Source organism: Podarcis vaucheri, assembly GCF_965113315.1.
Source record: "Podarcis vaucheri genome assembly, chromosome: 6".
In the NCBI taxonomy this organism is placed as follows: domain Eukaryota; kingdom Metazoa; phylum Chordata; class Lepidosauria; order Squamata; family Lacertidae; genus Podarcis; species Podarcis vaucheri.
In genome coordinates, this window is record NC_138764.1 from 5,868,819 (window position 1) to 5,894,441 (window position 25,623).

General features: G+C 43.8%; 1 long non-coding RNA gene across 1 annotated transcript in view; it reads right to left on the reverse strand.

Annotated features, from left to right (window-relative positions):
- LOC309535745 overlaps positions 1–25,623 on the reverse strand; it is a 66,791-nt gene that overhangs the window by 36,587 nt on the left and 4,581 nt on the right. Inside the window, exon 2 of the long non-coding RNA XR_014221376.1 lies at positions 10,635–10,710. This is a non-coding gene — a long non-coding RNA (uncharacterized lncRNA). The remainder of the gene's footprint in view (positions 1–10,634; positions 10,711–25,623) is intronic.

Sequence of the window (25,623 nt, forward strand, 5' to 3'; positions counted from 1 at the left end):
ACACACACACACCGCTTCCATGGAGGCAGGAATGGGCTCGGGAGATGATTGCGGGTCTCCTTTCTAATCGATACCCCTCAACAAGGTATGGAAGGCAATTCAGCCTCAGGCTACCCCCCTCCCCTCTTCCAGAGTCTCCTGCGAATGGGTGAGATGCTGCCATTGCCACAGACTGGAACAAGAAGCCCACTCCGCCACTGTTAGTGAGTGAAGCAAGCAGGGGCGTAAGCCCTGGTATTATAATATAATTGCAGTATTGGATCAGCACAGCTACCCAGATTATTGGACTCTCCTAGTTGGAATGGCTGTATGACAGCTGTCATGATGAGATTCTGCCCTTTAAAATATACTGTACTACAGCACCAGTGGTTATAGCGACAGTTCAAATCTTCCGCCTTTTCCAGGCACAGTCCATGCTTACCCTTCAATCTGCCGTTTGCTCCGATTGAGCTTTAAAGAGTGGATTTTTGTGAAGAAAGCTCTGGGGCAAAACCCAGCAACAACAATGCTCAAGCAATGCTTTTAAGCATGGACTCTGCCTGGAAAGTGTGGGGCAAAAGGCAAGTGTGGATAAGCCCTCAATTTCATACATACACATACCTCAGTTTTCTCACCACCCCCCTCCACAACTCTCCATGCCCAGCTTAGTTCTTGTTGGGCTACTTTTTGACTACCTAAGGCCTGGGGCTCAGAGACTTGAGATCACCACGGTCAGTAATGATGGAACTGTGCCAGAGCTCTCCTTTGAGGCACTAGCATCCCCTGGTGTACATTTGTGCACCATCTCTGCCAAACCCATACACAAATTCAGTCCATTTGTGGTACAGCAGAAAAAGGGAAGATCTACTGCAAAATTAGAACTGCTTGCAAAATCTTCCAACCTCCCCACACTTCTTTGAGGGTGGGTAAGTAAGTTTGCTGTTTTGGATACTGCCTTCAGATATGCATTGGCAAAGGGGAGCTCAATTTATTAGCAGCCCAGGCCAAGTTCTCACAAACAGCAGACGAGGAGGCAAACATGTTTCTGGGCTGCTTCACTTTAGATTGTAGGTGGGATTCCCGAGGTTGAGTGCTGCTACAGACAAAATATATAGACAGATGTGAATTCTGTACATAGAAAACATTTATCAGGGGAAACTGAGGCTGCATTCAGACCTGTGGTTTCTGCACCAATTTCTAATGCTCTTTTTACACTCTAGTATCTTGTTGCGTTATGGAACTGTGGCTTTTTGATCAATATATGTTTCTGTGCGCGGCTCTGGTTCCCCAGAAGCGGCTTAGTCATGCTGGCCCCATGACCTGGAAGCTGTACGCTGGCTCCCTCAGCCAGTAAAGTGAGATAAGTGCCACAACCCCAGAGTCGTCCGCGACTGGACCTACCGGTCAGGGGTCCCTTTACCTTACCAGAATTGTATGCCAGTATGTTGTTGTTGTTTAGCCCTTTAGTCATGTCCGGCTCTTCGTGACCCCATGGGCCAGAGCACGCCAGGCACCTCTGTTCTCCACTGCCTCCCGCAGTTTGGTCAGACTCATGTTTGTAGCTTCGAGAACACTGTCCAACCATCTCGTCCTCTGTCGTCCCCTTCTCCTTGTGCCAGTATACTATCCCTAATTTCATCAGTGCAAAACTCCCACAATATGTGAGCCAATGGGAATGCAATATGATTTTTTTATGGAAACAACACAGAAACCAGATTCCACTAGATTTTCAGAAATGGCTTTTCCATCATGTGAAAGATCATAATGAATGCAAAAATGAGCAGGTAAAGAAGCGTCGTGAAGATGGAGCAAAGTGCTGCCCTTGTATGGAAGCCTAGTATGGAAGCTTAGTATGGAACTTTTCCACTAGCAACCAAGGGTTGCTCCCAGATCACCTGTTCATTGAGTATTCAGAGTATTCAGCCTGTAGCATTTGCACAAAGTCTGCAGGGCGGTTAGCTGACACCCGCCATTTAATGAGCCTTCATTCTGATCTGTTTGCAGGGAGTTTTTAGATGACACCATGTTAAGCAATTTTCATCCCACTGTTGGAGAAAATAATAATTTCATAAGACTATCATTTTGATTATTACACTTTCTTTAGTTTATGGCCTAGCTAAACTGCAATGTCCTGTGCTTGTCTAGCTTTTACAGTAACAAAACTAGCTGCTTTTAGGTACTGTACATAAGGTCCTTTCCAGAACATTGAAAAGAATAAGCTGTTAGAATCTAGGGTGGCCATTGTATGTCAGGGTTGTGATATATCCAGGATTTGGCTGTTGGAAACAGTGTCTGGGTGGAAATCGCTGAAATGTCCCCAAAAAAATTATTGTTTTTTTCACAAAAATTTAAACACAGAGACAAATAGACAAACAAACATAAATCATAACCTTATTAAGACTAATCTAATTAACATTGTTAAGTTACTTCCTCGTATCCCCCTGGTTGGATTTCAGTGCATATCATTGTAATGGTTTTCCAAATCAATATTCTTATAAAATTAACTTAATCACTTAACATCTTTCTTCCTTCCCAGTTCAGTATTAAACATATTAATTCATCACATATTACATATTTAAATCCTAAGCCTATCCGCTATATGCAAGCTTTTTCCAATTAATTTAACTTAACATATATAGTCATTAAATTTCGTCCATTCTTCCTGATACTCCTCCTCCTTCTGGTCAGGGACTCTTCCAGTCAGATCGCTAGCTCCAACAAATCCATCATCTTCATCTGCCATTCTTCCACTGTTGGTACTTCTTGCGTTTTCCAGTTCTTAGCTAACAAAATTCTTGCTACAGTTGTGGCATACAGAAATAATTTAACATCATTTGGGGGCAATTCTAAACCTGTTATTCCAAGAAGAAAGGCCTCTGGTTTCTTTATAAATGTATATTTCAACATTTTTTTTCAATTCATTATAAATCTTTTCCCAGAAGTCTTTCACCTTGGGGCAGGTCCACCACATATGAGAGAAGGTACCTTCTTTTTCTTTACATTTCCAGCAATGGTTATCACAGTTATGATAAATCTTTGCTAATTTAACAGGGGTCAGATACCATCTATACATCATTTTCATTATGTTTTCCTTTAGTACAGTACATGCAGTGAACTTGACCCCTTTCTTCCACAATCTTTCCCAATCCTCAAACATTATGTTATGTCCTACATGTCTTGCCCAATCTATCATCACTGATTTAACTTGTTCATCCTTCGTATGCCACTCTAACAATGGGAAATGTAGTGTTTTCACCCCCACCCCACCCCAATGTTGCAGGGGGCATTCTCTGGGTGTTTGGTGCTGCTTTGGAGTGAATCAGATGACATTGGACCTTTGGAGAAATTGTGACCCTGTGGGTTAGGGCACTGAAGCCTCATCTTGGGGGGGGGGCACCATAAAATGTGGGGTTTTCGCTGCCATGGATCACAAAACGGCTGCTGTTTTGTGCAAAGCTGGTAGATTGAGAAATTTGTATTTTATTTTTATTTTTAAAAAGATAAATTAAAGGTGTGTGCTTACAGGTAAACAGATACCAGTGTGCATGCCCCCTTTCTTTTTTTTTTGAGTTAGACCCTTTTCTCTTTATTATTATTTTTTTGTTTTTTTAAAAAAAATATTTTATTAAGGGTTTTCTTGTTTTACAGTGTAAGTGTAATGCCTCATATATATTTTTCCATGTAACATTTTTACAAATCCGTTTCATTTGTTGAGGCATTAGGGGGAGAAGAATAAAAAAGGGGGGAAAGAAAGGGGGTGGAGGGAGGGGAGATGGATGGAGGTGGGGTCGGGTAGCGGTGTTTCTATTATGCTTAATGTATGTAGAGTTTGGTGTCAGCATGATTGTGTTGTTCACTTGTGTTCCTTTGGTGGTGAGAGAGGTTGGGGTTGGCCTAGGGTGTGGTTGTTTGTTTGTGACTGGCTGTGGTGATCTTGGTTTTCGTGTTTTGGATCAGGTTAGCCATATTGATTTGTATGCTGTTGGTGGATTATTGTCATTGTCCTGTTGGGCTGTGTATGTGATAAAGGGGAGCCATACCGGGGTGAAGGTGTCTTCTTCTGTTTGTCCCCGTGTCAGTTTCAGTTTATTAGTTAATTTTTCTAGTAGGGCTGTTTCCCATACTATTTGGTACCATTGGTCCATGCTTACTCCTGACAGGTCTCTCCAGTGTCTGGTTATGGTGTTTCTGGCTGCTGAAAGTAGGTGGGTTATGAGTTCTTTGTGGTGTAACTGGGCATTGTTGTCTTGGAAGATGTTTAGTAGGGCCAATTGTGGGGTGAAGTCTAATACTTGCTTAGTTATCTTACATATTTCTTGTATGGCTGTTGTCCAGAATAGATGGATTTTGGGACACTCCCACCACATGTGGAGGTATATGCCTGTGGAGGTGTACCCTCTCCAGCATTTTGGTGAGGTTCCAGGGTATATTAGCGCTAATTTCCTTGGTGTTAGGTACCACCTGTAGGTGAGTTTCAGTGTGAGTTCTTTTCTTTTCATTGATATGGATTTAAAGGGGGGTTTAGACCACATTCTGGTCCATTGAGTGGGGTTAATCTCATAGCCTATGTCATTCTCCCATTGTTTTTTGATTGCGTCTAGGGGATTTGCAGGATTTTGGAGTAGTATTTTCTATATTGCAGATACCGTCCCTTTACCGTTTCCCTTTGTTGTTAGGAGGAGGTTTTCGAAGGTTGTCAGGGGCCTAGTTGCTGCTGATTTTACTGTTGGGTTGTTTAAGAGGGCATGTAGTTGGTGTTGTGTTAACCAGGGCATTTGGGTGTCTTCTAGTTTGTCTTGTGTTTCTTGTGTTGACAAGGGTTTGTTATTTTTATAAAAGTCTATTAGGCAATATAAGCCTTTGGTTCGCCAGGTTTTTATCTGGAGGTTTTGTGCTGCATGGTGGAATAATGGGTGGTACGCCAGGGGGATTAGTGGGGATGGGGTTGGGGATAGTTTGCCTATTTGCGTTTTCCATGCTTTGAGCATGGTCTGTGTGTACCTGTTAAGTGTTGAGGGAATTTTCTTTAGTTTGTTTGGGAGGAGTGGGTATGTTGTGGTGCAGGTATTTTCAATTGTGTCCCTCTCTAGGTGTACCCATTGTTTTGTCTCATCTTCTAGTATATATGGGATTATATGGCGTATTTGGTTGGCAATGTAATATGCTTCTATGTTGGGGATTCCCCATCCTCCTTCTGAGTTGGGGAGGTGCAGGTATTTGGGGCTTATTCTTGTTTTTTTATGTGAGAAGATGAAAGAGTGTAGTTTTCTCTGCCAACTGCGGAGTTGGGTTGAGGGGATCCAGATTGGGGGGGTTTGGAATAGGTAGGTTAGTTTTGGGAGTGTGATCATTTTGATCATGGCTATTTTGTCTGAGAGAGTGAAATTCATGTTATTCCATCTCTTTAGGTCTTTGTTAGTTTGTTGCCACAATTTATTGCAGTTTCTGGTTATTTGTACCCCTAGGTATCTGAACTTGGTGTGGCAAAGTTTTATTTTGGTGACCTTCATGAGTTCTTTTTGGGTGTGAGGAGGGGTGTTGAAGCACATAGCTTCTGACTTTCTAAAATTTACCTGTAGGCCCGACACCATTGCAAATGTGTTGAGTTCTCTGATTAGGGAGGTTGCTGTGCTTATGGGGTCTGGTGTTGTGACATTAGGTCATCTGCAAAGAGCCCTAATTTATAGGTTCTGCCTTTTATTTCCACTCCCTTGATGTCTGTGGCTGCTCGGATGCGGATTGCTAAGGGTTCCAGAGCCAGGATAAATAAGAAGGGAGACAGTGGGCATCCTTGTTTCATGCCTCTTTGGATAGCTATAGTATTCAAATCCATATTGTTAGTTCTGCATTTTGCTGAGGCTTGGGAGTATATTTGTTTGAGGATTTGTAGGAAGTTGGGGCCAAATTTCATGTTAGTTAGTACTGCTAATATGTATTTCCACTCTAAGCAATCAAAGGCTTTGAGGATGTCTAGGGACATAATTGTCAATGGGAGTTTAGTTGCCTTGCTGTGTTCGATCAGGTTCAGTAGTTTCCTGATGGGGTCTGTTATATTGCGGCCAGGGACAAAGCCAGTCTGGTCTGGGGCTATTAACTTGTGTAGGAAGATTTTTAGGCGGTTGGCCAAGATTGATGTGAATATCTTGTAGTCTTGGTTTATGAATGAGATTGGGCGGTATGATTCTACTTTGAGGCTGTCTTTTAGTGGTTTGGGGGATGGGGCCCCCTTTTATGATGTCATTGAATAGGCGGGTCATGTAGGGCATCAAGGGTTCTTTGAATTTCCTATAGAATTCTGCTGTGAAACCGTCTGGGCCTGGGGCTTTGTGTGGTTTCAGGTTTTTGAGGACCGCATCTATTTCCTCTGGGGTGATAGGGCTGTCGATGAATTCCTGTTCCTCATCAGTTAGGGTAGGCATGGTCAGTCCTGCTAGAAATGTTCTGATTTCCTTCTCTGGTGGGTTATGGGAGGTGTATAGGTTGGAGTAGAATTCTGCAAATTCTGAGGTTATTTCTTCAGGGGAGAATGTTATGTTGCCGTCTTTTTTGGTGATGCAGTGTATTCTTGTTTTGAGTGCTTTTTTCCTACATCTATTTGCTAGTAATCTGGAGTTTTTCCCTCCATATTCGTAGAAACGTTGTTTAGAGTATAGAATGTTGATCATTGTTTTGTTAATTTCTAGGGAGTCTAGTTCTCTCCTTTTTTGTTCTATAAGTTTGAGGAGTTTTTTAGATCCTGTTTGTTTGTAGCGTGTTGAGAGGGCTGTGATGTCTTGTTCTATTTTGCTAATTTTTGAGGAGGCTTGTTTTTTAAGGAATGTTTTCTCTTTTATGCAAGCTCCTCTGGTGACCGCTTTCATTGTGTCCCATAGGAGGGGGTTTGTTATATTGTCTACATCGTTTTCCTTGAAGTAGTTTTGGGGGGGTTTTGTGAGACTCTCTCTAATTTGTTTGTTTGTAGTTAGGATGGGACTGAAGGACCATGATGGGGTGGTTTGTGTTCCTTCTCCTATTTTAATGATGACTTCTACTGGGGTGTGATCTGTGATTTTAATGTTATCTATGTTTGTTGATTCCACTGAGGGGATCAGACCCTGTGTGAGTAGAATGCTGTCCAGTCTGGACACTATATCATGATGTCCTGATTGGAATGTATGGCTGATGTCTCCCGGGTTTTGCTCACCCCAAATGTCGTAGAGACCCCTGTTATTTAGCATTTTTAGTAACTTGTAAGAGTTCCTAGTTGTTGGGGGTTTCCTTCGGAGGAAGGTTGCCCATGGGGTTCTAGGGTGGATATATTTCAGGGATATACCTTTCATATTTAGATTGAGGTCCCCTCCTAGGATTGCTTCCCCTTCAGAGAAGGAGAGGAATTTGTTTAGTGTCTTCTGGAAGAATTCTAATTGTTTCGTGTTTGGGGCATATATGGAGCCGATTGTCAGTTTGATTTTGCCATCTAGTGTCCCTTTAGCGAAAATGAATCTGCCTTTTTTGTCCTTGAGGACTGTTGTGGCAGTGAAGTTCAGGTCTCTACTGAGTATTATGGCTACACCGCGAGCTTTCCCTGAGCCTCGTGCGACCCACTGTTGACTGAAGCGGGGGTCTCTCGGGAGTTTGCTGCCTTTGGGTGGGTTGTGTATTTCTTGTAGGAACGTGATGTGTGGTTTCATGGTGTTTATGTATGAGGTGATGTGTTTTCTTTTGATGGGGTTTCCCAGCCCCCTCACGTTTAATGTAATTGCTTTTAGGTTAGCCATCTTGCTTATCTATTATGTGGGGCGATTCCCTGCCAACCCGTTTGGGTTGTCTTGTGTCTCTCTCTTCGTGTTGTTTAAAGAACCAGTGGGGTTGTGCTGACCTAGGGTGTGGTGGGTGGGGGGCTAATGGGATTAGAGTAAGATTTGGGTTAAAGAGTAGGGGGTAAGTTGTAGAGAGTTCCCATATGTAGTCATATAGGTGTTTGTTTGGGGTATTTTAGGCCATCTGGCATTTAGCCGGTTGGTCCTAGGTCTCAGCTGGTGTGGAAGGCCGTGTTCAAGGACAGGCCATCCCCCCTGTTGTTTGCGATAGGGGGAGATCACTGAGACAATGTGAAATGACTTTGTAACGTCACTGTCAGGTATAAGGTTCATAAGCAATGTTGCCAATGTTATGAGCAACATTGTTGGGGTGTTGGGGTGGGGATGTGGGTGTTGGTACGCTCTGGTGCCACCATAGTGCTGGTTGGGTATCAGATTTTAGCCTGGTTGTGGGTTGTGTTATTAAGGTTGGAGGAGTTGTTTTTCCTTAGTGTGGAGTATGGGGATGTTGAAGGTGTGTGCTTACAGGTAAACAGATACCAGTGTGCATGCCCATTATGACCTCAGGCAAGAATCAAGAAAATACAGGTGGTCCCTCTTAACTGACATTCTGAACTGAACAGAACTGAAGGGAGGGGCTGGTTCTGGAGCAAAGCTGTTTAGATTGGGTTTGGGTGGATGCGAAGAGGATGCCTCCAACTTCTTGGGCTTTGCTTCCCAACCTATTCTGCCTTCTGGGACCCCCCAGCCCAAGACCAACCACCTCTTGGATAGGTGAGCATGCAGATATTTTGGAATGTGAGTGTGGGGCAGGATGACGGCGTATGAAAGCTCATTTTAGAACAAGTGCTGGCCCCCCTTTTCTCTCCCATGGAGGCCCTGAACTGGCCAGCTCCTTGTTCAGGGCCAAAAAAGGGAGAGAAAAGGGAACCTCAGTTACTATTTGCCTTCTGAGGACAATGTCTCACTCCCAGAGCCCCAAGACTTACGGCTGCTGCTCTAACAGCCTCAGGACACCCAAGGGACCATGAGCAAAGCACACAAGCCCTGCCCGCCGGATATGAAGCACTCTCCTGAGAGAATTTGGGTTTTTTAATTGGCTGAACAGCGTTTCAGCCGTTGGGGAATTTGATTTCTTAAGCATACACCTTCCCCTTCCTTGTGTCCCTGGTGAGAAAAGCCAATCCTGCTCTCTTCCTTTGGTAATTTAATCAGAGGAAATAACTCTTTCCATGGTCTAATAGATTTGCTGAATCATGAATTCTGCACATGCACAGAGGCTATACCTCTTGAAACCCCAAAGATGGGCAAGATGGGGCATTGCTCTCCACCTGGCTCCACCGGATATTGCTGATGGCCAATGAAAGCCCAAGCAGGGATTCCTAGTGGGGAGTGTTGCTGTGGTATATTGGAGGAGCAGGGCCAGGAGGCTAACTTGGACACCTGAGAACACAAAAAAGCAGCAGCAAAACAACGACATGTTTCCTTTTAAATGGACCTTCCTGCTGAGTGTAAAGCACAGATCCTCATTTTTAAAGGGAAAAGGGAGAGAAGGCTTCTCCCAAAGTGTTAGAAGGCCTCAGATAATGTAACAATAGAACAAAACAAATGTGCCATTTCATGTGATACAGAATCCTATGTGCAAATCTGTTAGATTGAGAAATTTGTACTAAATAAGAAAAAAAAATTAAAGGTGTGTGCTTGCAGGTAAACAGATTGGAGATTTTCTGCAAGATCTTGTGAGATCTCATTGAAGTCTTGCAAGATGTCCAGGAGAGCAAAATATGTATTGAGATTTGGGAGAGATCTTGCATGCTCTTTCAGGGACCAAAGCCATCACTGCTGCAGCGCCAAAGGCAGGTGGCTAAGGGGTGGTGAGTGTCCCACGGGGCGAAATGGGATGTACCCCCCCTCAAGCTCAGGATTCCAGAACTAACAACTGTCAGTTGGGAGGGACGGAAGGCAAGGACCCACAGCCCAGGTGGGGCTCACTAGCTTGGGGAGGAGGTGTGTGATTCCTCAGCTGGAGTAGATGCAGGACAGTTGAGGCTCACATGCCTCATCACCGCAAAAGCTATAACTGGAAAGCTGAATTATGATTTTCAAGTTTATACATTTCAATAATTTTGCAGTCATTTTAGCATTTCAAAACTTGACTTCCTTCCCCCCTTTCTGCAGTTCTTTAAATTGATTCTTCATATCTTATGCATATCCAAATTACCTCAATTTCTTCATTTATGCATCTGCTTTAAATAGATAATCTTATTAAACTGCAGGTTATTCCAATAATCCTGCCAGTGTTCTTATCTGTTTACAGTTTGTAACTATTCATTCAACCATTTCCATTCTTTAATAAAAAGTTTGTTCTCTTGCTCCTAGAAACGGTCAGCATGTGACAGAGGCCACATCCTGGGAACGGTTTGACTGGCCACCTAAACCAGGTGAGGGCAGCCAAGGAGTCTCAAATGCTCAGGAACTTCCCCTGTGTGCAAAGACAGGCTCCAGAAGATTGAGCGGACAAGACCAAGCATGGGCCCAGTGGTCAAGAAGGTGGTTTCTGCAATGCTGTGGAGGGAAGTGAGGGGCAGATGGGGCTCATCCACCTAGAAAGACAGCCCATCGAGGAGAAGGAAAACTCTGATCCTAATTTGCCTTGTGGGATATCTTTGGGAGCTGAAAAGGCTAAGGAGTAAAGCCTACACAAATCTGGAGTGGAGTCCCTCAGGCGGTTGGATGGCGCCGTTTACAACCCCTTCTGACATCTCCTGCAGCCCAACTGGTGCCTAACTCTGCTTTCCTTGGAGACACATTTGCACAGCCAAGAGAGGGAGTCTTGTCATCTGGGAAGCCCAGGACCTCCAGACACACTGCCCAGTCTTGCTCCCTGGAGAGGTCACTTTGGGACTGCTGACACCGTTGCTTGACTTTTGACCTCACCCCTGGAGGCGCACTCCATTGCTTCTCAAGACAGACAAATGCCAACATTAAAAAACTATTTGAAAGAATTTTATTTCATTCACAAAAGACAATCTGGCATGTGATTAGGACAGTGGTTTTCAGACAACGGGTGACACGTTTATTGATCCAGTTTGGAAGTCTCTGTCTTGTCTTCGCACATGCGCAGTTCCATCTAGGAGCAACAACAAGGGAAGGAGCCAAACTGTCGACTCCTGCAGCGAGACTCAGGATTTCCACTCATGCTCACAAACGTAGGAAAAAGCACCACCTAGGATAAAAGGATGATCACAGAATAGCATGTTTGTAAAGGAACTTGATTAGAATAATGATGATGATGATGATGATTTTTATTTTATTTTTCTATTTGGGTTTGTGGGGAAGGGGGGGACTGGGTCTTGGTGGGGAGGGAGATCTGTCCTGGAGTTGCTGGCCTCACTGCTGTCGCTGCCCGGAAGAGAGAAGAAGAGAAAATATTTTTAATCTTTCCATTTATTATTATGTTGACAACCCATCTTTCCTTCAAGGATTTCCAGGTGGCTTACGCTATTCTCCCTTTCTTTAATTACATTTACTTCCTCATTCCATTTCTCTTCCAATATCTCTTCCTCCTCCTCCTCGCAGACCAGGGGGTGGATTTTAGGGGCACGACAGCAGGAGGCCAGCAGCTCGCACAGCCTGCCACACTGGCCATTCTCTCTTTCAACAGCCTTGGAGAACAACTGAGTAGGCATCTAGAGCGTCAACTGAACAGGCATGTGGATCAGCTAGTCACTGGGCACAGTCTATTCTTTTGGAGGGGGCTTTCCCCAGTTTCCATTTATAAGAAGTTTGAAAGGTTGCCTCTTTATAAAGTGTGGTCTCCTTGTGACGAGAGACCACACTGAAATATATAAAGGTAAAGGGACCCCTGACCATTAGGTCCAGTCGTGGCCGACTCTGGGGTTGCAGCGCTTTATTGGCGGACCGGTCATGAACAGCTTCCGGGTCATGTGGCCAGCATGACTAAGCTGCTTCTGAACCAGAGCAGCGCACGGAAATGCCCTTTACCTTCCCGCCGGAGCATTACCTTTTTATGTACTTGCCCTTTGACGTGCTTTCGAACTGCTAGGTTGGCAGGAGCAGGGACCGAGCAACGGGAGTTCACTCCGTCGTGGGGATTCGAACCGCCGACCTTCTGATAGGCAAGTCCCAGGCTCTGTGGTTTAACCCACAGCGCCACCCGCACCCCTATTATTTATTTATTTAGATACTTGGATTTTGGGCGAAGGGAGAACTGAGTCTTGGAGCGGGGTAGAGCTGTACTGGAGCTGCTGGCCTCACTGCTATCACTGCCTGAAGAGAAATGAAGAGAAAAGATTCTTAATTTTTTCATTAATTATTACATTGATGACCCATCTTTCCTGCAAGGATCTCCAGGTGGCTTGCGTTATTCTCCCTTCCTCCTTTCCTCATCCCATCCCTGAACTCTTCTTGAATGAGGGAGCTGCCTCCCCCCATCCCAGTGATCCAGATTCTCTCTGGCCTCCCTGTTCCTCCTGAACAAAGATCAACACTCACCATTGGTAGTAGCATCTGTGGTATCCATCCTCTGGTCCCTTGGCCTTACGTAGATCGTTCTCACCTTTACCCTTCTTTCCTTTCCATCCTTCATTACACTCACTGTGTCCTCCTCCTCACAGACCAGGGGATGGATTTTTGTGGCACGACAGCAGGAGACCAGCAGCTCACTCAGCCTTCTCAGACTGCAGAATCTAGGGAAGAAGAGGGAAAATAGTCAGGAAATGGGTTCTAGATGCTTCCTTGATACTCTTTATCTGGCAGATAAACCTACTTTCAGAAACCTCTCATGGCGATTGCAGCAAGCAGCTGAAACCAGAGAGGAGGGCATCTTGTCAAGAGACCCTCCAGAACTGGGTGATCCCCTTCTTGTGGTGATGCCCGCAAGGGAGAAGGCAAGCCATTTCCCTCAAAGGATCTAAGAGGGTCCTGAGGTCAATCTTTAAAAATTAATCTAACCATGATATGGTTCCTTATATATCTGAATCTTGAGGGATAGCAAATGAAGCAAAATGCAGGAAGAATAAGAGATCCTACGTATACACGAGATGAATAAATTGTCATTTTTCAGAAAACACAATTCACACCAACAACCTATTTTATTTGAACTATCCTCAAATAGTTGCTCTTCCCAAAGTTGTCAGCCAAGTCAGTCAGCCGGAGAACGTGTCACAATGGAGGACATGACACCGTCACTTTAGCTACCTGGCTTTACAAGGGACATGGCTCCCTTTAATGTTCATTTTTAAAAATATATATTTTAGAGGGTTAAGCAGTTTTGCTTTGTTTATTTTAAAAAGTTCGATACCTCTTCCTTTTCATGTAGCACAGTGATTTGGGCATTCTACTTACGCTTTAGATGAAGAAAGTCAATTCGTTGCGCTAAAAAACATGTTTGCTTCCTCAAAATCTTCCTCCTCTCGTCTGAACTATCCTCAAATAGTTTCTCATCCCAAAGTCCTCATCCCATCCCTGAATTCTTCTTGAATGAGGGAGCTGCCTCCCCGCTCCCCAGCGAGCGGGATTTTCTCTGGCCTCCCTGTTCCTGATGAACAAAGATCAACACTCACCATCTAAATTGGTATCAGTGGCATCCATCCCCTGGTCGCTTGGTCTTACATAAATTATTTTCACCTTCACTAAAGATTCCTTCTGATCTTCATAACCATCACTTCATCCTCCCATTTCTCTTCCAATATCTCTTCCTCCTCCTCCTCACAGACCAGGGGATGGATCTTTGGCACGTGACAGCAGGAGACCAGCAGCTCACGCAGCCAATCTTTATAAACTAATCTAACCATGACATGGTTCCCTATGTTTCTGAATCTTGAGGGATAGTAAAAGAAACAGAATGCAGAAGGAATTAGGAATCCTACTTATACTTTAGATGAAGAAAGTCTCTTCATTACACCAGAAAACGTATTTCCTTTCTCACAAACCACCTCCTCCTTCTCCTAGACCACGCTACGCCATCTTTGCCATCTTTATAGGTTAGTGTTTAATATAAGTTCAATATTAAAAGTGTTGCCTTCTCTTTTACCTTTGTTTTCCAGTAACTTCCACTCTTTTACCCCAAACAGCGCTGACAATCCAAGTCTTTTAACTCAGTCTCTTTTGCTGGGCTCACGCCACTTCAAAGTAAAAAAACAAGTTAAGTCCTTGAATTCCGCTTCTTTTAATGGGCTAGTACTGCAGCTGCAGAGTGAAATTTGAATCTGTCTTCCTTTTCTTACTGGTACTTGTTAGAGAAATCTTTGCTTATGCTTACGTATAATGAGAAAGATTTCCAATATGTTTAAGATAAAATCTCCCGTTCTTTATTCTTTATGTGCTAGTCTTTTGGGTCTGTTTCTGAGCAGTTCAGTTTGTATAAATAAGTCTCACAGACCCTCTTCTCCTCAAGCTCTCCTTGTTAGCTGCCGTTCTTACCCTTTGGGACTTTGAGGCTTGCTGCTGAGGATTGCTCGTGTCCTTGCGTCTAGGTACTCTCTGTCGACTCACCTCCTGGTTAGGACGTGGGCTTCGAAGGGTTCCTTTTTTGACACTGCCGGACAATGTCAGCCCTGGGCCACGCCCAGAGCCTTTTTGGGGGTCGTGTAGCCTCCGCGTTGCCCCCCAAAGTTCCCTCTAACAGCTGCTAGGCGCGGAGAACCCGTGAAGCACATCCACAATGGAGGGCGGAAAAACCGGAAGCCCTTACATACCAGGTTTGGAAGGGGGATTTGGTCTGCGATAGGCTTTTTCCGTAGGGACACGGGTGGCCACAGAGCCTAGGGCTTGCTGATCAGAAGGTCGGCAGTTCGAATCCCCGCGACGGGGTGAGCTCCCGCTGCTCGGTCCCAGCACCTGCCAACCTAGCAGTTCGAAAGCACAAAGTCGAAGTAGATAAATACCGTATTTTTCGCTCTATAGGACGCAATTTCCCCCCTCCAAAAATTAAGGGGAAATGATCAAAGCAGCAGAAATAAGAGATGATTGGATCCCTTTAAGAGCTCAAAGCATGGGTACCCCCAACAAAAATTTAAAATTCGGTTTCGTAATTTGGAACTATTGTGATTTGATTGGTTTGCTAATAAAAAATATAGTATAAAAAAAACAAAAATTAAGGGAAAATTTGTGTGCGCCCTATGGAGTGAATGCAGGCTGCGCAGCTAAGCCCAAAGCCAGAGCAGGCAGAAGGATCGCTGCGCAGCGCCCCATCTCGCTGTTGTAGCTTGGGGTTAGCTGCGCAAAGCCTCCGCAGGGCAGCAGGGTGAAGGCACCCTGCCGCCCTGCGAAGGCTTCAGAGGCCATCCCCGAAGCCAGAACAGTGAGGCGGAGCTCACTGCGCGGTGCTCCGGCTCACTGTTCTAGCTTGGGGATGGCTGCACAAAGCCTCCGCAGGGCAGCGGGGTGCCTTCACCCCGCTGCTCTGCGGAGGCTTCAAAGGCTGTGCTCTGGGGGCTTCAGGCAGCTATCCGTAAGCCATCCAAGCGCAGCAGGAGTTCCCGCTGCACTCAGAAGGCTTGCGGATAGCCGCCTGAAGCCTGGAGAGCGAGAGGGGTCGGTGCACAGTTTTCCCTCTCTGCGCAGCGCCCCTTCAGCGAAGCGGGAGGAGAAATCGAAGGGGCTCCGTTTCTCCTGCCGCTTCGCTGAAGGGACACTGAGCAGAGAGGGAGAGAATCCCCCCCCCCGTTCTCCCCCTCCTATGATCCGGTGCGTCTTATGGTCCGGTGCGTCCTATAGAGCGGAAAATACGGTAGGTGCCGTTCTGTCGGGAAGGTAAACAGCCTTTCCGTGCACTGCTCTGCTTTTGCCAGAAGCGGCTTCGTCATCCTGGCCACATGACCCGGAAGCTGTACGCCGGCTCCCTCAGCCTATAGAGCGAGATGACCGCGCAACCCTAGAGTCGTCCGCGACTGGACCTAACGGTCAGGGGTCCCTGTACCTTTACCTAGGCTTTTTCCAGATCTGCCTTACTGCCCTATGTTTCTAAATCTTGAGGGAGAGCAAAAGAAGCAGAATGCAGAAAGAATTAAGACATCCTACTTACACTCAAGAAGAAGAAATCTTTATTTTGTCGGAAAACATCATTACTTCTCACAAACCACCTCCTTTCTCCTGAACTATCCTCAAATAGTTGCTCTTCCCAAAGTCCTCAGCCAAGTCACTCAGCAGGGGGACGTGTCACAATGGAGGCCCTGACCCTGTTGCTTTAGCTACCTTGCTTAACAATGTGAATTGTTCCCCTTAACATTAATTTTTCAAATATATCTTCCAGTGGGTTTTTAATTTTTTTTTTATTTAGGAAGGATCTAGAGCTGGCTTCATCCAGCACGGTGCATTTCTGGACAGGACAGGAAACACCTTGCAAACACACACTTTTCAACATGGCGGTGTCACCAAGGAAAAACACTCCTGGCCTAGACTATGGCTGCTGTTTCTCAATTCATAGTAAAAAATGACCCTTCTCAACATCCTGTAATAATCTGTCCAGTATTAGGATGGACAGGAGCAGGACTTCACCCTTAGACCCCCTCATCCCCCTGTTTCTTTCTGTTTCTGCCCAGTGTCTTCTGCCAATCAACAGCTTTCCTTAGCTTGCAAGGAAGTGAAATGTTATGAGTTACTTGGTGCCAGACTCCCCTTTGCCATGAGTTTCTGGGTGCCAGGCACTGAACCCCTGGACCCTGAACATCGGGGGAATTGATCTAAGCTGTACCCCAAGCACTACATTTGATTGTTGGTTATTAGAAACTGATTGAAACCATTTTATTTCATTCACAAAAGAAATTTTGACGTGATTATGATAACAGTTTATATAATAAAGGTGACACGTTTATTGATCCTTTTTGTAAGTTATTATTTGTCTACTTTAATGTATTTTTTATATATATTAATCAGTAAGGGGGTGGGGTGGGAAGCAGTTTTGCATATGAAACTGGTGGATGGCTGTCATTAATCCAGATCAATTTCATAGAATCATAGAAACTTATAGCTGGAAGGCACACCAAGGGTCATCTAGTCCAACCCCCTGTGATGCAGCAATCTCAGCAAAGGAAGGAGAGGAAGGAAGGAGAGTCCACCACCTCTCGTGGGAATCTGTTCCAATGCCAAACAGCCCTTACTGTCAGAAAGTTTTTATGAATGTTTAGTTGGAATCTCCTTTCTTATAACTTGAATCCATGGGTTTGAGTCCTACCATCTAGAGCAGGAGAAAAGAAGCTTGTTCCCTCTTCCATGTGACAGCCCTTAAGATATTGGAAGATGGCTGTCAGATCTCCTCTCAGTTTCCTCTTTTCCAGGCCAAACCTCCCCAGCTCCTTCAAGTGTTTCTCTTCCATCTTAGTTTCCAGACCCTTGGTTGTCTTGGTTGCCCTCCTCTGCACACATTCCAGCTTGTCAACATCCTTCTTGTATGATGATGCCCAGAATTGGACACAGGACTCCAGGTGTGGCCTGACCAAGGTAGGAGAGAGTAGGACTTGGACTTCCTTTCATCAGGACCCTGGACAGCCCTGTTCTGGGAAGTTTTGAATGTTTGACAGACTTTTTTATTTTAATATTTTGTTGGAAGCCGCCCAGAGTGGCTGGGTATAAATAATAAATTATTATTATTATATTATGATGATGACTGTGAGGTGTTACAAGTCATTAACTTCAAGCCACACTGCCATGCCTTTGAAGACACAAACCATCCCAGCTTTTCAGAGCCGGCTATCATGGCTTCTTTAATCTTTGTGTATTGCTCCACCATGTGGCTGAATCATATAAAGCACTGACTTTTACATATCTCTTGACCTCTAATTGCAAGAAGATCTCGTTAACTTGGATTATAATCTTTATAAATTGAAGTTGTGGAGCAGGTCCTTGGGGGGGGGGCCTCCCACCATTCCTCCTCAGTCCAGCCCCTGACAACCATGTGGGTTACGGCGTCGAGGGCTCATTTTGTGGGGCGATGTGAAACGTAGTGTTTTCACCCCCAAACCTTGCAGGGGGCATTCTCTGGGTGTTTGGCGCCACTTTGGAGTGAATCGGACAACGTCTGACTTTTGGAGAAATTGGGATCCCGTGAGTTAGGGCGCCAAAGGCTCATTTTTGGGGGTGCCATGAAATGTGGGGTTTTCACCGCCAAACATTTCAGGGGGTCTTTAGTAGGTGTTTGCCGTTGCTTTGTTGTGAATCCTAAGACATCGGGTTTTCAGCGAAATCGTGGCCGCCATATCTATCCTGATAGATGATTTGGCCTGTCACCCTTGTGTGGAAGTAAAGGATGAGATTCCCCTACTATTCCGCCTGGGGTCTCCAATGTGGTGCACCCAGCCTCCTCTCACACTATTCCTATGCTGGGGGATTTGGGGGTGGTTTGTGGGGATGTTATGTACTGAGTTGAATAGGATCCAAAATGCTACAGTCTGATTGGTCCTAGAACAATAGGATCCAACATGCAGCAGTCTGATTGGTCCGCAGGAGCCACTCAATCCAGCTCCAGGTGGAAGTGAATCCACAACCTGATTGGCCTACAGGAGAATCCCAGAATTAGCTAATCACGTGCAGCCCATTGTGTAAATAATGTATATAAAGCAGATATTGTGGGGGAACTTTCATTCCTCGCTACTATGAGCTGAATATAGAGCATGAAATCCACTCTCGACTCCGAGTATATTTCAGGGGAAGAGCTGTTTGGGATATTTCCTGCTTGTGAATTATTATTTGTGTCTGTGTGTGTCTGTGTGTGTGTAAAACACATGCCTAAAGCTTTAAATCTGGGATGGGCATGGAAGTTCCGAGGTGGGCCACCAGGTGGCACTGCAGGCCATGCTCCAGCTGCTGCTGCTGCTGCTGCTGCTACAGGTGCCAGTAAGTCTCGCATTTTCAACCTCTTCCTCCTCCATTGCACTGGCTAAATGATTCCTTGCTGGACTCCCATCGCTGAGGCCAAATGTACCTTTACCGAGCAAAATATCCTTTCGAATTATACACCCAGCACATGGAACCTGACCAAGGGGCAATACAAGTGGACTCTCTGTGCCCTTACCACAGTAAAAAGACTGATACTGGTGAGCTGGAAAAATAAAAATGCGTCTCCCTTCTATGATTGGATTGAGGACTTCTACAAACTCACCACATATGAACAACCTGCAGATAAACGCAGACTTGCCATGGACAAATTCAATGATACAGTGGGACCTCGGGTTAACATACACTTCAGGTTACAGACTCTGCTGGTAGCCTTTTTAGCCTCGGGTGAGAAGAGCTTTGCGCCCGGGACGGGGAAATGGGAGTCAACAGACACTCAAGGAATAGTTTCAGAGAAAAGCTTTATTCTGCCATCCGGGGTGGCAGAAGGAGCAAGTGTGATAGATTCACAAAAGAAGCATGAGTTCACAGCCATTTGTGCAGAGCATATATTCCCCTCCCAGTTCCCTCCCCTTTCTCCTCCTCCTCAAGAGCCCTGCCCCATTGTGATGAAATTCCAGTGCCTGTCTTCGGAGAACTTCCAGACATTAGTGACGAAGATGCCTCCAGTGCTGAAGGACACGAAGAAGAAGTGGTTCTTGAAGATGATGCTCCACATCCATTTTCCCAAAAGGAGTTGAATGATCTAGTTCGCGACCTCAGCTTGTCAAAGGACTCTGCCGAACTGTTGGCATCCAGATTGGTTTTTTTAAAAAATATTTTTATTGAATTTTTAAGAGAAGAAGATAGCAAAACATATATCAGACACAAAACACATAGCTATCAACAATATATAAAGAAGAAAAGAAAAAACTCACAGTTTTCCATACATATTTTCCATAACCAACTGGACTTCCTCACATTTCCCTTTCCTGCATTCTCCATAGAAAAGTTATGTTTAGCAAATTATTACCTTCTTTCCAATTTTATGTTCTAATTCTAATGTATTATGCCTCTAGTAAGTATTTCCATCAAATATTTAAGTGCTTAGTTTTGGCATAACTTTACTTCAAATCTCATCTTTGTATTTCAACTTATTCTCATCCATATCTCATTTAAACTTCTGATGCCATAGTCTTTCCTTTCATGCACCTTCTTAACATTCATGCAATTTATATAATTTTTGTAAATAGTCTTTAAACTTCTTCCAGTCCTCTTCCACCTCCTCTTTTCCCAGGTCTCGAATTTTGCCAGTCATCTCAGCCAGCTCCATGTAGTCTATCAGTTGCGTTTGCCATTCTTCCAGTGTGGGTAAATCTTGTAACTTCCAGTATTTTGCAATGAGTATTCTTGCTGCTGTTGTTGCATACATTAAAAAAACTCTGTCTTTTTTTAACACCTTCTGGTCGACAATACCCAAAAGGAAGGCCTCTGGCTTCTTAGGGAAGGTATACTTAAATACCTTTTTTAACTCATTGTAAATCACTTCCCAGAAGGCCTTCACTTTCGGGCAGGTCCACCACAGGTGAAAAAACGTTCCTTCAGTCTCCTTACATTTCCAACATTTGTTATCATGCAGGTGATATATTTTTGCAAGCTTGACTGGGGTCATGTACCACCTGTATATCATTTTCATAATATTTTCTTTCAAAGCATTACATGCCGTAAACTTCACACCGGTGGTCCATAACCTTTCCCAGTCAGCAAACATGATGTTATATCCAATATCCTGTGCCCATTTTATCATAGCTGATTTAACTGTTTCATCTTGTGTGTTCCATTTCAACAGCAGATTATACATTCTTGAAATTACCTTGGTCTTAGGTTCTAACAATTCTGTTTCTAATTTCGATTTTTCCACCTGGAATCCTATCTTTTTATCCATATTGAAAACCTCCTTAACCTGGGCATAATGTAACCAATCTCGCACTTTACCCTCCAGTTTCTCCAAGCTCCGCAACCTCCAGGTTTCTCCGACCTTTTCAATTATTTCCCAATATTTCGGCCATTCAGCCTCCATATTGAGTCTTTTCCGAGCCTTAGCCTCCATAGGTGACAATCACCTTGGAGTCTTGTTTTCTAACAAATCCTTGTATTTTGACCAGACATTAAATATTGCTTTCCTGACAATATGGTTCTTGAAAGTTTTATGAATCTTTACCTTGTCGTACCACAAATAAGCATGCCAACCAAAAGCATTATTAACCCCCTCCAGATCCAGGACATCAATGTTCTCAAGGAGTAACCACTCTTTTATCCAGCAGAAAGCTGCAGCTTCATAATACAACCTTAAATCCGGCAGGGCAAACCCCCCTCTTTCCTTTGCATCGGTCAAAATTTTAAATTTTATTCTGGGCTTTTTGCCCTGCCAGATAAACTTAGAAATATCTTTCTGCCACTTTCCAAAACATTCCACTCTGTCCACGATCTGTAGGGCCTGAAACAAGAACAACATTTTTGGCAACACATTCATCTTTATAGCGGCTATTCGGCCCAACAAGGAAAGTTTCAATCTTGTCCAAATTTCTAAGTCTTTTTTAATTTCTGACCAACATTTTTCATAGTTATCTTTAAACAAATTCAAATTTTCCTCAGAGAAGTTGACCCCTAGGTATTTCACTTTTTTAACCACATTTAAATCAGTCTCCTTCTGAAACCTCTCTGTTTCCATGGATGTCAAATTTTTTTCCAACACCTTAGTTTTCTGCTTGTTTAATTTAAATCCCGCCAACCGACCAAATTCATGAATCAATTCTAAAGCTCTTTTCGTACTAGATTCTGGCTCCTGTAATGTTAAAACCAAGTCATCTGCAAACGCCTTTAATTTGTACTGTTTGGCTCCGACCTGTATCCCTTCCACCAACCGGTCCCCTCTAATCATGTTCAAAAGAACCTCCAGAACCGAGATAAATAACAGAGGGGAGATAGGGCAACCTTGTCGTGTTCCTTTTTCAATCATAAACTCTTCTGTCACCACATTGTTAACTATCAGTTTAGCTTTTTGCTCTGAATAAATTGCCTCTATTCCATTTTCGAACCCCCGTCCCACTCCCATCCCTTCCAAATTTTTCTTCATAAACTTCCATGAAATATTATCAAATGCTTTCTCCGCATCTATAAAAATTAACACTGCTTTAGTATTGATATTCGTCTGTAAAAGTTCCAAAATGTCAATAATGTTCCTTGTGTTATCAAACAAATGTCTACCTGGGAGAAAGCCTGCCTGATCTTTATGAATTACTTCGTTTAGCACTTTTTTAAATCTACTTGCCAAAATGTCAGCAAAAATTTTGTAATCCACATTCAGGAGCGAAATGGGACGGTAGTTCTTAAGTTGGGTCTTTTCAGCTTCCGATTTAGGTATCAATGTGATGAAAGCTTCTTTCCACGATTCCGGTGCCTTCTTCCCCTCCAAGATCTCATTACAAACCTCCAAAAGTGGTTGTGTCAGATAGTCTTTCAATGTCTTATAATATTTTGAGGTAAGTCCATCTGGCCCTGGAGACTTGCCAAGTTGCATATTCTGAATGGCACCTTCAATTTCTTGTTGTGTTATTTTGCAATTTAGGATTGACCTCTTTTCCTGAGTTAATTTTGGTAGTCCATTCTTCTTTAGAAATTGATCAATCTCTGTTTCTTTTTGTGGCCCTTGCGTATAGAGTTGTTTAAAGTATCTCTGGAAACACTTTCTAATCTCTTCGGGGTTTTGTATATTTCTCCCTTCATTTTCTAAATTTGTCACCGTGTTCAGTTTTTGTCTCTTCTTCAGCTGCCATGCTAGCAGCTTCCCACATTTATTTGCTGACTCAAATGTCTTTTGTTTCATTAATTTGATTTTCCACTCCACTTCTTGATTTACCAATTTGGTATATTGAGCTTGATGAAATTTAATTTCTCTCAAAATCTCCTGCGACTTTGGTTTCAGTCTCAACTTTTTTTCTCCTTCTCTTATTTTCTCCAAAATCTTATCTTTTCTCTCCTTCTCTGCTTTTTTCTTAATGGAGTTCTGTTGTATCAAAAAACCCCTCATAACAGCTTTGCTTGTGTCCCAGATTACTCTTTTTTCCACTGTAGTGTTCAGATTTATTTCAAAATAGTCTCTGTGTGGTGTAGTGGTTAAGAGCGGTAGTCACGTAATCTGGGAAACCGGGTTCGCGTCTCCGCTCCTCCACATGCAGCTGCTGGGTGACCTTGGGCCAGTCACACTTCTGTGAAGTCTCTCAGCCCCACTCACCTCACAGAGTGTTTGTTGTGGGGGAGGAAGGGAAAGGAGAATGTTAGCCGCTTTGAGACTCCTGAAGGGGAGTGAAAGGCGGGATATCAAATCCAAACTCTTCTTCTTCTTCTTCTTCTTAATGTCTTTTGGGCCTTCTTAATAACTTCCTGATCTCTAAACAAGGTGTCATTCATTCTCCATCTGAAGGAGCCGGTTGGAGTTAGTCTCATTTCCATTTTCATAGCGTTATGGTCGGAGCAAGTTTTTGGGCAGATTTCCACTTTTCTAGTCTTCGGTGCCAGTCCTCGAGTTATCCATATTTGGTCGATTCTTGTCCATGACAGATGAGCTTCAGAGAAGAATGTTCCTTCTCTTCCTAGGGGGTTCTTTGTCCTCCAAATGTCAATCAAGTCCAGATTGTCAGTTAGCTCAAAAAAAGTTTTAGGTAGTCTGCTGTCTTTTGTCAAGTTTTGGTTTTGTGATTTGTCCATGTTGGTAGATACCACCCCATTCATATCTCCCATCATGATGATGTTATTGTAATCCAAAAAATCCAGCAATGTCTCATGCAGCTTCTTATAAAATTCTGACTTCCCCTCATTTGGAGCATAAATTCCCAATATCAAAACCTTTTCGCCTTGTGCTTGTATCTCAATTGCCAAGATTCTTCCTTGCTCATCTTTAAATAAAAATTTTGGTGCTAGGCTCTCCTTTGCGTAAATCACCACTCCTCTTTTCTTGACTCTGTCCGATGATATAAACTCTTGGCCTCATCTCTTGTTGACTAACACTTTCCTGTGGAGCCTAGTCACATGCGCTTCCTGCAAGCAGATAATGTCCCGTTGCTCTTTCCTTCATATGTGAAATATTCTTCTCCTTTTTTCCGGGGAGTTACCACCGTTGATGTTCCAACTAAGAACCCAAAGATTGGAGACTGTTCATTGACAGCAGCAAGCGATCACTGAAATGTGTTCTGCTACACAACGGCAACCAGTTTGCCTCTATACCCCTGGCTCACTCGACTACAGTGAAGGAGAACTATGAAGCAGTGGAGTATGTGCTGGAGAAAATTGGTTATGGTCAGCATAAGTGGTTTATTTGTGTTGACCTGAAGATGGTGAACTTTTTGTTGGGACAACAGTCTGGCTTCAACAAGTACCCATGTTTTCTGTGCATGTGGGATAGTAGGGACAGTGCTCAGCATTACACGAAGAAGGACTGGCCTCTGCGGGAGGAATTGGTGCCTTGCAAAGAAAGGAACATCATCAACGACCCTCTGGTGGACAGAGACAGAATACTCTTCCCACCGCTGCACATCAAGCTCGGCTTAATCAAGCAGTTCACCAAAGGCTCTGGACAAGGATGGTGACTGCTTCACTTGTGGCAGGATTGACCATGGAGAAGTTGAAAGCTGGCATCTTTGACGGTCCTCAGATCCGTCAGCTCATCAGAGATCCAGAGTTCCGAAACTCAATGAACGAAATGGAACTGGAAGCGTGGAAGGCATTTGTTCTGGTAGTGAAGAACTTTCTAAGCAACAATAAGGTCAGAAACTATGCAGAACTTGTCAACAACATGCTGACTGCTTTCAGAAACCTGGGCTGCAACATGAGCGTCGAAATGCACTACCTATTTTCACATATGGACCGGTTTCCTGAGAACCTGGGTTCAATGAGTGACAAGCAGGGGGAGAAATTACATCAGGACATGAAAGAGATGGAGACCAGGTATCAGGGTCGCTGGGACGCAGTCATGATGGCTGACTACTGTTGGACTCTGAAGAGAGACCTCCCTGCCGCTGAGCATTCCAGGAGTTCCAAGAAACGGAAGTTCAAGCCCTGAAGTTTGAAAAATGGTGAAGCAACATGCAACTTATGTGTACTTACCTTTCTCAATGCCCAGCATTCAGTTTACAGTAATCAATGTTTCTATCAGGTAATCAATAGATGTTGTTGGAAAAACATTATTTTCTCTTAAAAACATATTTAGGATGATATGTGTTGACAAAAATCAGCTGATAATGCCACAAAATGTAATCGATTTTGTCACAAGATCTGATTTTTTACAAATCAACAAAGCACAACAACCTGACCTGATGGAGAGAAACGGATGCCATTTCCTGATTCAGCAGTGCAAAAAGACCCTAAATCAATTGTAGAAATCTAGACAACATTCAAAAGGTAAAAAATTGTTGCCCAGTGTATAATTTAACATCTTTTGGGGGCAATTCCAAACCTGTTATTCCAAGAAGAAAGGCCTCTGGTTTCTTTATAAATGTATATTTCAACATTTTTTTCAATTCATTATAAATCTTTTCCCAGAAGTCTTTCACCTTGGGGCAGGTCCACCACATATGATAGAAAGTACCTTCGTTTTCTTTACATTTCCAGCAATGGTTATCACAGTTATGATAAATCTTTGCTAATTTAACTGGGGTCGGATACCATCTATACATCATTTTCATTATGTTTTCCTTTAGTACAGTACATGCAGTGAACTTGACCCCTTTCTTCCACAATCTTTCCCAATCCTCAAACATTATGTTATGTCCTACATGTCTTGCCCAATCTATCACCACTGATTTAACTTGTTCATCCTTCGTATGCCACTCTAACAATGGGAAATGTAGTGTTTTCAAAGCCCCCCCCCCCAATGTTTCAGGGGGCATTCTCTGGGTGTTTGGTGCTGCTTTGGAGTGAATCAGATGACATTGGACCTTTGGAGAAATCGTGACCC